The sequence below is a fragment of the Mixophyes fleayi genome, chromosome 1, assembly GCF_038048845.1.
Source record: "Mixophyes fleayi isolate aMixFle1 chromosome 1, aMixFle1.hap1, whole genome shotgun sequence".
Classification (NCBI taxonomy): domain Eukaryota; kingdom Metazoa; phylum Chordata; class Amphibia; order Anura; family Limnodynastidae; genus Mixophyes; species Mixophyes fleayi.
Window position 1 is genome coordinate 91,412,791 of NC_134402.1, and position 14,689 is coordinate 91,427,479.

Here is a 14,689-nt window from a genome sequence, read left to right on the forward strand (position 1 = left end):
TCCCTGTCTTCCACGCCCTCCTTCTTGGGCCCCGTCGTTTGCGGATCCTCCCTCCCCCTTCCCCGCCCTCTCTAGCTGTGCATTGAGCTTACTGAGTTGCTGTGTTTACTGTACTGTGCTGTCTCCCATTGTATTGTAATTTTGTTTGTCTCTGTATGGCGCTGCGGATGCCTTGTGGCGCCTTATAAATAAATATTAATAAATAATAATAGACAACAAGTACAGACCTCACAGATTCATACCATGATTCAAAAGGAGTGAAGGAAGGATTGATCAGATTCTGACACAAAGTTAGAATTTGACCAGATGACTGACTCACTTAGAGATCTCCCAACTGTCCATCCAACAGCGTACCCATTAGTAATGCCACACCATGGACGGGAGGAACAGAAGAGAAGGGACTATGCAGTGGTGGAGGACCACCTATTCTTCATCTGGTGAGTAAATAACAGAAGAGGTTGGGACAATTATCATAATTATATGGTATCACAAAATTCTACAGCTATGTACATAGGGAAAATAGGACAACTGTTATACAGAATATGCAAGTGGCATGATATAAGGATGCACAGAATACGATGGGAGTGGACAAGAAGATAATACAAGACCCCGTTCATGAGAGCTTACAATCTAATGGATAGAGTTGTGACTGAGAAAAGAGGGGTCCAACACAGTGTGAGTGAGATTGTGACACAGGCAAACTGGGCTAGTAAGAGTAGAATCAGGTTGCAGACTTCCAGGCTTTGATGAATGGTGGTGGGTTTTCAAGGAGAGTTTAACATTTTGGAGGCAGGTGCAAAGTCCTTTTGGGTGTAGAAGTGTACTCCCTAGGTGGGGAACGAAATGGGAGAAGTCTTGGAGTTATCAGTTTGGAGTTGGCAGAGCAGAGAAATTGGGAAAAAGTATGGAGTGAGATGAGGTCAGGACTGAAGTGGGTGGGGGGGGGGAGAGTTTGAGTGCACTTTAGGTAAGGATGAAGTTTTTGAATTGAAATAAATTGGAAATGGGGAGTCAGTGTAGAGCTTGCAGAACAAGAAGACTGAAGTGAGGCAGCAGGAGAGGAAAATCAGTCTTGCCGAGGCAATGAGGATGAATTGAAGTGGGGAGAGATGGATGAAAGGGAGGCCAGACAGTAAAAGGTTGCTGTTGTCAAGGTGGGATATAATAAGAGTGGATGAGAATATTGATAGTGTCACTAGGGCTAGAGGGCCTTAACCTGGTGATGTTTCATTTATGGAAATAACAGTTTGGCAAAGAGACTAAATATTGGGAGTGAAGAACAATGTGGTGTCAAGGGTGATGCCCAAACAGCGGACATGAGAGATGAGTGTAGTGTTGTCCAAAGTGAGAGAGATGTGGGGAGATTAATAGACACTAGAGGAATAGAAGGTGATGAGCAAAGAGACAGCTGGACCCATATAAAAGGAGAAAAAGGGATATGTCGGGGAGGAAAGGTAGATTTGGTTGTCATCAGCATACAGATGGGTATGCAGAGGGTGAAGTGGGGTGAATACAGTGTAATGTTATACCGTCACTTCTACAGCCTTCATTGTAAAACTATTAAATTTCATTCACTTACATTCCTATTACATTTTTCATAACGTCACTTCTCAATTTCTATACCGCCACTGTAGGTATTGGAGACCAAAGGAGTTGATGAGTTCACCAAAGGAGTAGGGCCACAGAAAAAAAAGAGCAGAGGGAGAACTGAGTCTTGTGGAACCCTAATGGGTAGAAGAAAGAAGTGGAAGAGGAGCTGAAGGAGAGGTAGGGAGTGAACCAGGAGAGAACAATGCCATGAAGGCCAATAGAATGAAGGGTGTGCAACAGTGTCAAAGTTGGCAGAGAGGTCTAGGATGATAAGTAAGTAAACCCTTAGACTTAGCAGAGTGAAGATTGTTGGTGATTTTAGTGATTGTAGTCTTGGTGGAGTGAAAGGGCTGGAAACCCAATGAAAGTGGGGATGTGAGAATTCACAACACTAGCTTCAGATGACAGCTGTCAGAAAACAGTTCACAATAACAGCTACAAACACCTCTCAATTCCTGTAATCAACACTCTGCTAATAACAGCAATCTAGCTAGTCACCTCACCTGGACTACTGCATACATTTCTTTGCTCAGTGTTAGGCTACCGACCACTTTTAGAACGATAGAAGCGAGGTCTTCACCTTTATCAGCCACCTTACCCGTAGAGCTTTATGTGGTCACAGGTACTTGGATGCCGCCAGGTCTTAAGGTTGGTGTAGTTAAAGCTCATCTAAGGTGGACAAAGCACAGATGGACAATAGACGGAAGCCCAGGCTGGAGCGTGTGAACCGACACAGGCCGAGGTCAGAGGTGTGTAGCAGACAGGGTAGTCAGGGTAAAGACCAAGAATCAGGGCCAGCTGCAAGCAAGTCCAATTTTCAAGCAGAGGTCAGGGCCACAAGCAAATTAGCGCAATCCAGAGTTCAGGCAAAGGTCAGGGTAACAGGCGATCAGGCAAGGTCCAAGGTACAGGCAAGGGTCACAACAGGCGATCAATTAGGTTCAGGAGACAAACAGCAGGGAGGCTAAGCCCTCCCTGCCTTAAATAGTTAAGCCTATCTGGGACAAGGATTGGGTCTCACATGATTAGCCTCACATGATTAGCCGTTGCCATGGTGATGGTTGGGACTAGAGAGGGAAAGTGATGTGCTGGCTGTTGCTATGACAGCTGGGACGCCAACAGAAGAAGCGAAGCGCATATCGCCACAACTCGTTACACTTTGCAATCATCCCTTCAGTAAAATGTTCAAGCCAATCATATCAATTTATCTCACTTGTATGTAGCCTTTATAAAGTTCCTGAGTTTTACCAAACTTTTGCTGGAGCAAAGTGTTGTTTGGGATCTTTATTTATGCTTTGAGGAAGACGTGTTTTGTTTGACTGTACTTCACGATTTTACCTGTTCCAATCCTTCAACCCCGGCTTCATCCCCTACTATTCTACCTTCTCCAAACCCTTGACTTTTGCTTTGTCTGTCACTATTCTGCCTTCTACAAAACCTTGACTTCAGCTTGTACCTCATGACCAGTACTCTACCGTACTACAGATGTCATACTAAGCGCTACGGAATATGTTGGCGCTATATAAATAAATGATGATGATACTACATATGGATGGATATCCGGATGCAACTTAGCAGGCTAGGTGAACTACTGTCCTAAATAGTTAGTCAGGGAGGGGCTAGACAATTAATAAATCAAGCTAGTCAATAGAGGAAAAGTTTGAAGGAAGCAGAGATTGTCAGTGTAAAAAATACATTTTCTTTTAGTGTAGAAAATGGTGCCATGGGGAAATGTAAGCAGCAGAGGTAGTGAGGTAAAATTATATATGGGGGAATGTTTGATAAAACCAGCAAAATAGATTTTGTGGGGATAAAGTAAAGAGTGCTCACATATACATTCCACTGCCCCTAATGCCTGTGTTTGTAGAAATATGTCTCAGTGGAAATGAAAAAATAGGGAATTCCATTGCCAGGAGAGGGTGCAAGACTTGACTCAGTAGCCTATTAGGAACATTTTAAAGGAAAAAATGCAGATGACCTAGTGACCCAGCCCAAGGTAGCCCACTAAGGTACCGGCCCAGAGGGCAAATGCCCCCCAGCCCAGCCTGCCCCTGCCCATTGCATCATTTTTCGGGGTTTCCATCATACAGCCTGCCACTAACACATTCAATGCCTTTTACTATTCAAAAGAAAATAAAAGGACGTGGTTTCCTGAAGGAGCGACCACAGCATAAGTAGTGAGTTTCACTCAGATAGCCAAGTAACAGGACAAAGGGATTAAAGACACAAAAAGGGCCTGGAGCAGTAGCTGTGATTTAAAACGACACTGGTTTGATGTATCATTTAGCCATAATAGCAGAATTACAAACTGTAATGATGCTGCTGCTGAAAATCAGTCAGCTAATCAGGAAGATGCCTCACGTGTCATTGAAGGGCTGACTGGATTTACTAAAGAAACAACATAACTGTTAAGATTCAAGGCCTATACCTCTCGGATGGTGAACACAAATGCAACCACAGGGGAAAAAGCCAAGCAAAGAGACTTTAAAATTGATAGACTGTCTGGTTATTTAGACCAGAGAGCCAAGCTTAAATGGGCTCAAGCTCAAGGCTTATCACAATGGACCTTGAAAAGAAAACCACCTGCTCAATTTATGCTGAACTACATAAGTGGCATCTATGGCCCTCCCCCCCCACCACCACCACCACCACCACCAGAGACACTGAAAGGGACCCACCCTGATTAACTGTGTCAATTTTTGAGAATGATCCCCTGTGTAGTGGGACTGAAGAAGAACAATGCTGCTACACAGCCAATGACACTGGCTCACGAGTGAAGCAAACTACTTTTCCAAAAAAGAAATACTTGAGGTGTAGTGTGCTTCTTTCTTTAAAGACCTTGCTGACACTGTAACCTGTTACAGTTACTGAGTCTATGTCTTGCATTATTTATATGCATTATTAAATGACTTTCATTATTTTTACACTTTTCTGACACATACCTTAGCTAACAATGGGCCACAAAATATAAAAAATTGTGTTATTACAAACTGCACAGTGGGAATTTTTCATTAAACTTACTTTTAATGAATCCTTCATGTGCATTCTAGTAAGCCTAGCCATCTCACACTCTGTTTTGTCGAAGTCGTATAATTGGATGAACGAAAGTATATTGGTTAATATTGTTTTATTGGTCGATTGCACTCAGTATGCCACACTACACGTGGCATACGGCGATCGCAAGGTAAAATACGCACGTACACACTCGCATTACAACATTTAGTTATTTATGTAATTCATATTCATATTGGTTCTGTTACACAGTAATTTATGAGCAGATAGTATTTAGTTTATTATTAGTTTATATAATATGATTATATGTACACTTCAGTGTTATTTAAGGTTCAGGTTATAGGAAAGGTGTCATGTCTAGTATCATATTAAACCCCTATTCATCAGCAGCTGTTCGGTTCATTCGGCGAAGAGATAGCACATTGCATACTCAAGTTATTGTTGTTAGGGAATAAACCTTTAATATGATGCTGACTGTAAAATGCTAATGGACTGATTGTAATTGGAGTTTTGGCGGGAAGAACAGAGCTCTTTCCCTGGAGAGATGACCCCCACCTTTGGATTCCTTAGATTAAACCAGCCTATGACCTGTTTACCCTGGACCCATCTGATGTCTGGACCTATAGAAGCAAGCCACGTCATCTCTATTGTTCACTCTGTAACACTGTATATATAACCATAGCTGCACCCCCACTAGCCTCAGTCTACTCTGATCACAGTATTCAAGGGTGAACTACTGTCCACTGGTGCCCGTGGTTAGCGCAGCGGTATGTACCGTATTTTTCGCTCCATAAGACGCACCTGACCATAAGACGCACCTAGTTTTATGGGGAGGAAAACGGGAAAAAAATATCCAAAGTGCAACATCATATGTATGGGTTTTTAATGAATTGTGCCTCCTGCAGCCAGCATTAATAGTACCTCAGACAAGCTTATTAAAGTGTGGCACAGCGTTGATGCTCATTGGAGAGAGCTCTCTGATAATATTATAATAAGGGGCACTGTGACTCACCCAACTCCCGACGAGACAGCCAGCCTGCTGTTTTTCTGGCAGACTCCACAAAGCGCAGGGTTGCAGACAAGCACTCGGGGAGAGCTGAGAGGACCCGCTGAAGCGTCAGCGCCGCCCGGGAACTATCCAATTGGATTGTAGGAGCCGGAAGTGAAGGAGCGTCTGCTGTTACCGCGACTTCCGGTTTTGCCGTTTCGCGGGATCTCTTCTTAGTCCAGGGATCCGTCCAGGTAAGTGGCAAGCGGAAGCAGGGGGTTCTCCACGGGGGGCACAGGTCCGCTGCCTACCCAGCATGTCTTCCCGCAGCCCAGTCCTCCCGCTCCCAGACTACTGGCCGTCAGTGCGGTGGGATATGCGCTAAGCCCCAGAGCCCTCCCTGTGATGCCAGGTCCCGCGATCTTAGGGACAGCTGTGACACCACTCTATCACGCCTGTCTGGCGTTGGCTGCAACCGCAGAAGCTCCAGGGGAGATCAATATATTCTCTCCTGCACGCGCTCGTCCAGCATGGGTCCCTGTGGCATAAATAAGGTCTCCTTTTTTGCAGTATTCGCTCCATAAGACGCACACACTCCCCCCCCCCTTTTTGGGGGGGAAAAAGTGCGTCTTATGGAGCGAAAAATACAGTATGTATCTTTTGGTATTGGCTGTACTGTACTGTATCATAATATAATAATGTATTGAACTGTTGACTATTTACATCTGCTAAAATAAATCACTTTGTGCGTTAGAAACACAATACAATCGCTTGTGCAATGATTATTTGAAAACAATAGAATTACTTTAATAGTTTCATTGAATGTTGCTGTTGTAATAACATAGTATGTTATTTTTTTTCTCCCTGATTGTACCGTGCTGTGGAATATGTTAATGCTACACAAATAATATGTTTTCATTTAGATGTTCTTTATAAGCAATGTAAAACACCTCTAAAGTGCATGATAAACTCATAGATGTGATGGTGTCCAAGGGAAAATAGTAACTTTTGAAACAAGGAAATGTAGAGGCCCTTAACAATTGTAAGCCTCATATTGATCATAAACATGCTAATCAATCCTGATATGTAATTAATAAGAACTTACAAGTGAACCTGCAATATCTATGTATACAATACATGTATTTGGCATAGTGGAGACTGCTTTATTGTTTTGTTTTATTTCCTTTTAATTTGGGAAACATGGATACATACAGCAGAACGCACAATAAATAAAAAATATTTATACAGAAGCTGTACTTTTTACCATATGAGTAAGCACACATATAGAAATTGTTTCAAAAAGTAGTAAACTGGTTGAGGAAAGGATATGGATTAGATGTAGAAGGTATTGGAAACGAAGTGGAGTATAGGAAAAAAGTGGGATGTGGGTAGAAGTATAGGGGAGGGGGTGGGGAATGGTGCACCATTTCATCTAATTTCATTGAGATTTTAGTTTCACATTAATAAAGTAAGTGAAATAAAAAAATCTGTGTTTGTTTTCATTTTGTGTTTTTGAATATTACTTATTAGACCATACTATATTTGATAGGCAAAGGTTTAAAATAATAGATTTCCCTGTATTACATTACCTTAAAAATTGTGTATTGTTACACCCTTGTCAAATAGCCCATTTATTTCCTGCAAAGATCTAGAGGGCCCAGATGAGAGCGAAGACATTTTCTCTATCATGTAGGTGACAAGTGATCTTCTCTATGCATGCCACTGTCACACATTGCAACAGCTAACCTGCATTTTAGTCACTGTTCTTACCCGTTTCCCTTGGCTCTCACTCCCTGCATTCACTTGCTGGTCTGATTTGAGCATGCGCACACCTGGTCTTTTCAAAAATCCTGCATTCTTTTGATTGGCTAATTGCCTGTCAGTTCTGTCTATTTAAAGCACCTGCTTCTCTACTAAGTTGCCAGATCTTCATCTCTCCTTGCCTGTTAGGACGCTGTTCTCTCTGGCTCCCATCTGCACATCGGTATCTTGTGTTACCTGTTCCACGATCACGACCTGCGGTATTATTGCAAGAACCTCGTGCCTCATCATCGGTCCCGTCCTCAAGCTATTCGCTTTCCAGGGATCTCAGTGCATCAGTTCTCTGCAGTTCACCACCTCTCAGTTGGTATCCTGTGTAATCTGTTCCACGATCAAGACCTGCGGTATTGTTGCAGGAATCTCGTGCCTCATAATCAGTCCTGTTCTCAGCTATTAGCTTTCAAAAGACCTCAACTTCTTAGTTCACTGCCGTTCACCTGAACCTCTGCATTGATTGTCCAGCAGCCCTGCTCCACTCAACGATTCCATCTTACCCTGTTCTAATCCCTGTTAGAGGACCGCGACCGGCGGCTAGAGAGCAGCTAAGTCCATATTCCCTTGCTGGGATCCCTGGTGAATACCTCTCTGAGGGTAAGTCTATGTAGAGCAGTGCTTCGAGGTCTACTCCAAACCAGGCTCCGTGACAGCCACAAACCATATTAGATTTTTGTGAGAGGAAATGGAGAGTGGGTTAGGTTGTTTTAGCTATCACAGCTGCCAATATGTAAGATGTCACTTATCTACTTTTGGTGGGGGGCTGATATAGTACAAGTGATAAAACCCAAGAGTCTTAAAGTGAAGAGGAGGCCTATACTGTTCCTAGTAGTATATGTACTCTATCCCATAAAGTCATTATTTGGGGCATGTCCTCCAAAGTTGAAGACAGGTGTATCTATGTCCATATTGTACCCAACAGTGCAGATTGGCGGTATTAAACATTACAGGGAGTTTATCTGGTGTATAATACCACCTATAGTAAATTTTGTAAACATTTTCATTTACCAGAACTGAGATTGAGCTGGACGAAACTTTTCCCTCATCTCCCATCAGTAGTCCTTCTCAGGTAGGGGTCCAAAATATTTATGTCATTCTCTTTTGAGGATTTAGTATTAAGTCTAGTATCATGGTGCAAAAGGAGCATATTAAAAAGTGGTGTAGTAAGGCAAAGCGAATTGAGTTGGTTCTCTAAGTACCTCAGTAGTTGTAAGAGATTTTACAAAATGATTGCTTTGAATAAATTCAAAAAGTCTATTTTGCGTTGTGGGAAATTTTTGACAGAGTCGTATGTGGTGCAGACGTGCCAGAGTATCAAGGTCCAGACGTGCCAGAGTATGATAAGGTGCAAAAATGGCCATGATCTGGCTGAGGTGAGCAGCCCAATAGTATATCTTGATGTGTGGGAATCCTTTACCTCCCATTTTTGCTTTTAAGAATAACTACTTGAATTCTCAGAGGTTTTATAATTCCATTCAAATTTTGATAACGTGTGTTGAATGGTCCGAATATCAGAGATGGGGATTTTAGTGGTTAATGTGTGTAAACAGAATAAGAATTTAGGGAGAATAATCTTATTAACAGTATTGATCCTGCCCAACCACGATATTATTAGTGGGTCCATGAGCAAAGGTCAGTTTTAATCTTTCTTTAATAAAAGCTTTTCTCCTTAGAGTAGGTTGTAGAATGTTGCAATGAAAATATGCAAGTATTTAATTTACTTCCCTGCCATTTAACTTTAAACAAGGAAACAATGCTTTGTTTATCATTAGGTAGCATGACCTCTGATTTCTTAAAGTTTATTTTTCATCCAGAGATGGTACTATAAGACTCCATGATTTTATAGATAGATCTCTGGAGAAATATGCGAGGTTTCAGTAAGGTTAATAAAACATTGTCTGCAAATAGGGAAATTTGGCTTTCTGAATTCACCATCTTTATACATGGAGAGGCTCTCATAGTTCAGTTAAAGGTTCTGTAACCAATGCAAATATAACAAGTGACAAGGGGTAGACTTGCCTGGTGCCATTTCTGTGGAACGCAGTGACAAATGGGATGTCATTGACCATTACCCTAGCAGATGGTTTTGTGTATAGGGCTTATATGCCTATAAGAAAGTCAATTGACATGTGAAACTGTAGCAGGGCTTTGAGTATGAATTGCCAAATTCTGTTGAATGCTCTTTCAGTGTCAACAGATTATTTTATAGCAGGATTCTTTCTTGTTTTTATCACAACGATCAAGTCAATGGCTTTCCTTATATTATATTGGGCCTGTCTCTAAGGTATAAACCCATCTGAATTTTATGTAAGGCAATAATGTTATGGCCACCAGTGCATCATAAACTTGTAGAACTAGCGGGAGAGGTCTTCACCTATAGCAGCCACCTTTCCCGTAGAGACTGGTTATGCTCACAGGTACTCGGATGCCCCCAGGTCTTATACTTAGTGTAGTACAAGTTTATGGTCACACAGCAGCACTCAGGAGTGGGAGGTAAAACACGGAGTAGGGACAGGCCAGAGGTCTGCAGACTGGAACACAGATGATAATGTCTGACTGGCCTAACAGAGCACAGGCGGAGACGTCAGATACAAGCAGGGTCAGGGCCACAGGCAACGCTGCAAATCCGGTAACAGGCAGAAGGTCAGGGCAACTAGCAATGGTTCAGAGTCCAGGTAAAAGGCAGAAGGTGAAGGCAACTAGTGATGGTTCAGAGTCCAGGTAACAGGCAGAAGGTCAGGGCAACTAGCAATGGTTCAGAGTCCAGGTAACAGGCAGATGTCATACACAGAAAGCAATCCAAAGGTTTTCACCAACACAGCACAGAAGCAGATAGCAAACTGGAGCGGAACGCTATAACCGGCAGTGAGGCTCAGTCCTCACTGCCTTAAATAGTACTGGGGGCCAATGAAAGCATAGGTTGCCCAGCTGCCCCAATTATAGAGGTGGCTGTTAATCGCAATGGCCCAATCAGCCATGGAGGGCTGAGTCCATACAGCCCTGGGAGCGCTCACCCGGCTGTTTGACAGCTGGCCGGGCGTGGCGGCAGGGAGCAGCAAGCGTCCCTGTTGTTACCTAGGCCACCGGGACGAGGGAGCTGAAAGTGAAGTCCAGGTCGTCATGGTGACGGCCGGGACGCACACTGAGGAAAGAGGCGAGCCGCAGTGGACAGTACTGGAGCCGCGGCTCGTGACAAATAACTGACACATTCAATAAAATATGAAATACCCTGCGCTGAGTACTAAAGTAATGGTTATGGCAAAAACACACGAAAAGAAAGTACTGGCAATATAAAAAAAACATTTGTTAAAAACATAATAACGTCTTTAAGTATCTTAAACTGGGAATACTGACACAATAACTATTCCACCTGCAATACAGTAAAGGGTTTATCTTACTTGGATTTCCCGAGGAGTAGCGCAGACGCACTAGAAGGATTCAATCCGTTTCTGCACTTTTGATGGTGAAAAGATCACTCATCTGGGAAACTGCTTTATGAAGCTGGCCACCAAATTCATGTACTGTAAGCAACATACATTTGCCAAGTACGAATCATGTGGAGATTTGAAAGTGCTTGTTCTGATTACCAGTTAAGTACTCTGCTTTTTGTATCTAATATTGGCATCACAGGATGTTCTAGCAGTTGCTCCGGATAAAATTCTATATTGAGACAAACTGAACAATGTTTGGTACATGTTTTGCAAATTGCCTTCACAGAGAACATCTTAACACTCGTATATTGCCTTACACTTCAAGGTGGAGATTGTGTGTACTCACTCAGCACGTTCTAATTATAGGGTTTTTTTTTTTAGTGTTCATTAATGGAATAATTTTATGATTTACAGTATGTTTATATTTAATAAATGTTTTTTATATTACCATTTCCAGTAGGTGGAGATCATAGCACAAACTCCTTTGATTGCCCTGCAGTAAGCTTTCATTAGTTATTTGTATTATACAGTTAAATTGTATTGCTACTTCTATATTGTTGTGTTGATTCATCAGTGCACGGATCACTGCAAGCAAGATCATGTTGCTTGCAGGTGTTATTTTTTTGGTAATAACTAACGCATGAATGAATATCATTCAATTTCTTTCATTCAAGTCACATTAGGGAAAGGACTTCCTTGAAGGACTGTTGTAACAATGGTTAGTGGATACTAGGAAACCATCAGGTCCTGAAAATTTGCCTGATGTTTGTACCTTTAAATTGTGATTTTGTTGCTCAAATCCTCAGCTGTTTCATGGGGGATTTTAGGGAGGTTAGCCTTTTCTAGGAATTTACTAATCAATTGTTTTTGCGTCTCAAGATATTTAACATTAAGTGGTATCAGGAAACTGTAAAGATTAAGGCAGAATTTTTGGAATGCCTCTTGTAAAACCCTGGAATCATGGGAGAGGTTTCTTCCCATAGATTTAATCGCCAACTGGTTGAGGAGGTGATCTAGTCCACCTTACCTCCTTTCTCATAAAACTGATGGCAGAGCCATTTTAAGTTGCTTGGCATTTGATTCCTGAGAAGGTTTAGTTTCCCCTTAGTCATTGATAGTTTTTTTTAGTAAATGGAGGTCTACAACTTTGTTATGTTGTTTATAAATAATAGAGTATTTCTGGTTGTATGATTTGTATTTGTCTTCTGTTATCTAGGTTGTGTAAAACCGATTCACTAAGCCTGGAGTTCGGAGAGGAATATCCAAGAGATCAGTCGATTTAGGGGTGTGATCTGACCAAGATATGGAGTATATTTGGGCAAGATGTAATTTCAGGGCTAAAGCATGGCTGATCAGAATCGCATCAATTTTTGAGTAACAGTTGTGGACAGCTGATTAAAACATACTTTTTCATGAGGGGTTCTCTGATTTTCCATGTATTATATAACTGGTGTAGTCTAAGAATTATTCCCAACTTCCTAAATAATGTATTCTGATTGAGGGCCTAAACCTTAACTAAGGGACAGGTCGGGTTATTTAGCTTACCTACTGAAATAATTTCCTACCTTTTTTATCTTTATATGTGTTCAAGGGTTCAAATATTAGGTGTTGAGTTACCAAAATTGCCACCACCCATTTTGTTCTGTGTAGTCGCACACATGGAAGGTATAAGGGTAGTTTAAATATCAGGAACATTAAATCACATTTTACAGTTTTTAGAGATTAGAAGAGTTTGTTTTCGGGCCCTCTATCTTATATGAGGTTGGTGGTATTAAACGTGTGGGAGTATACTTTACATCAGAGGTTCTTAAACCTTAGTCCTTAGGAGCTACCAACAGTTTGTGTTATCTTTAATCATACAAAGGGTTATTATGGGTCTGTAATTATTCCACCGTCTACAGACAGAAATCCTGAAAACGTGACCTGCTGTTAGCTCTTGAGGACTGGGTTTGAGTACCTCTGCCTTACACCCTACATTACAATAAAGTTTGGAGGCGACTCTTGTTAAAAAATCACAGATTAACATAATAACATGTTTTACTAAAGTTATTCTAATATAATAAAAAATCCCCTGAAATGGAGCACATGTGAATAAAATAAGGTCACTTTTGCATAAAGCAGGTTTGAGTGGTTAAGTCCGGGAGATGTTAAACACATAACTCTTGAGATCTATTCTGCTAGTTAGTTAACTAGATTTGTATAAATCTATTTGCTATCGAACTTCAATCTTTGTTTCTGTTATAAACAGTATTAAACTATTGCAACTGTAATTTCTACTATTTGAACTATGTAGTGTATAAATATTTTAGCTTATATCTCTACCAAAATATTTATTGTAAACCTGAGGGCTTGTGCCCTTTGTTTAGGAGGCTATAAACAGTATCAACCTCTTGTAACTTCTATTATATAAACTGTGTAGATAATTTACACCTCTATCCGAAAAAATTACTGTAAACATAAGTCAGTGGAATAGAAAAAAAGTTTGTGGGTTACTTCCTAATTTGGGGTCAATTTTGAACTTTTAATATTGAGGTTTTTAGGTGTATGATAACTTCATGATTTTATATTTACAATTTGTTATAGATTTTCTATCTCCTTATTGAGATTTAGATTTTAGCTGATGTAGTTTAATTATGTGTATGTTTTGAAATAAATGTAAATTATTTTTATAACTTAAATCCATGTTTTTACACATAAGTTCTGCAGTATTTTATTAGTGGTTTAAGAATCCAGTCTACAGTAAAAGCGGTTTCTTTTTTACCAGAAAAAAAGTCTCGACTGTAAATCAAATCAGGCAACAGGTCTTGAAGACATTCTGGGAGTCCTGGTGACTGTGAACCATTTGATTATTGGATGTCTTTGTGGTCTTGGGGTGGAATGGTTGCTCAGGCATATTAGAATTGAATTGAATTTGAATTCTAGCTTCTTCCAGTGTCTTAGTGGAAAGTTATTTGTCTTGGTAACCCCATCTATAGGATAGAGCAGAGGTGTCCAAGATCGGTCCTCAAGGGCTACAAACAGTTCACATTTCCAAGATTTATTTAATCATGTACAGGTGAGTTAATCTAACTGGTTGGGTCAGTAATCATCCCACCTGTTTCTGATTTGTTGGTAGCCTGTGAGAACTGAACTGGGACCCCTCTGGTAAACAAGTAAAATTGTTTAAAATCCCTTATTTTAATGACTTGACCTGGGAGATTTAAAAAAAAAAAAAACTGTAGGGAAACCTTTTCAAATGTGAAGTCCTGAATTGTCCACACTTTCCTCAGAATTATTTAATTTGACATGAAATATTCAAAGGATCAGGTCAATGGGTTGTTGGGGGTCTTGCAATATGGGTCTCAAGTCTTAATAGTGTAGAAGATGGTGTTCAGGAACCTCTGGACTAAGGTGTATACGTTATTTAAGATAGGCATCGAGGAGTGCCAGTTCTTCATCCTTCGGAATCTCTATTATTCTGAAGTTATTTCTCATGACTCTGTTGTTAAGATCCTACTGGCAGTCATTTAGCATGAACATCTTATGATGAATCTGTGCAATAGATCTCCTTCCACTGATTGTTGACAAGAGAGAGTTTTCTAAACTTTCCTTTATATTTGGTCCACTCTCTCATATTGTTATAACTTGTGTTTCAGACTATGTATAGCCTTTTGCACTTCAGAATGAATAGAGGATCGTCTCCATTTCCTTACTGAGGGACAGAAAGTTGTTTTTAATGATTTGATAACCCTCATCTTCCTGACTGTGCTGGAGACTTGTTCTATCCAAACTTACTTCTGATGGGGTTTTTCCCCCGAAAGTATTGGGTTAGCTCCTTGAAGCTCACTTTCTTTCACCCTTTCAACATTTTGAA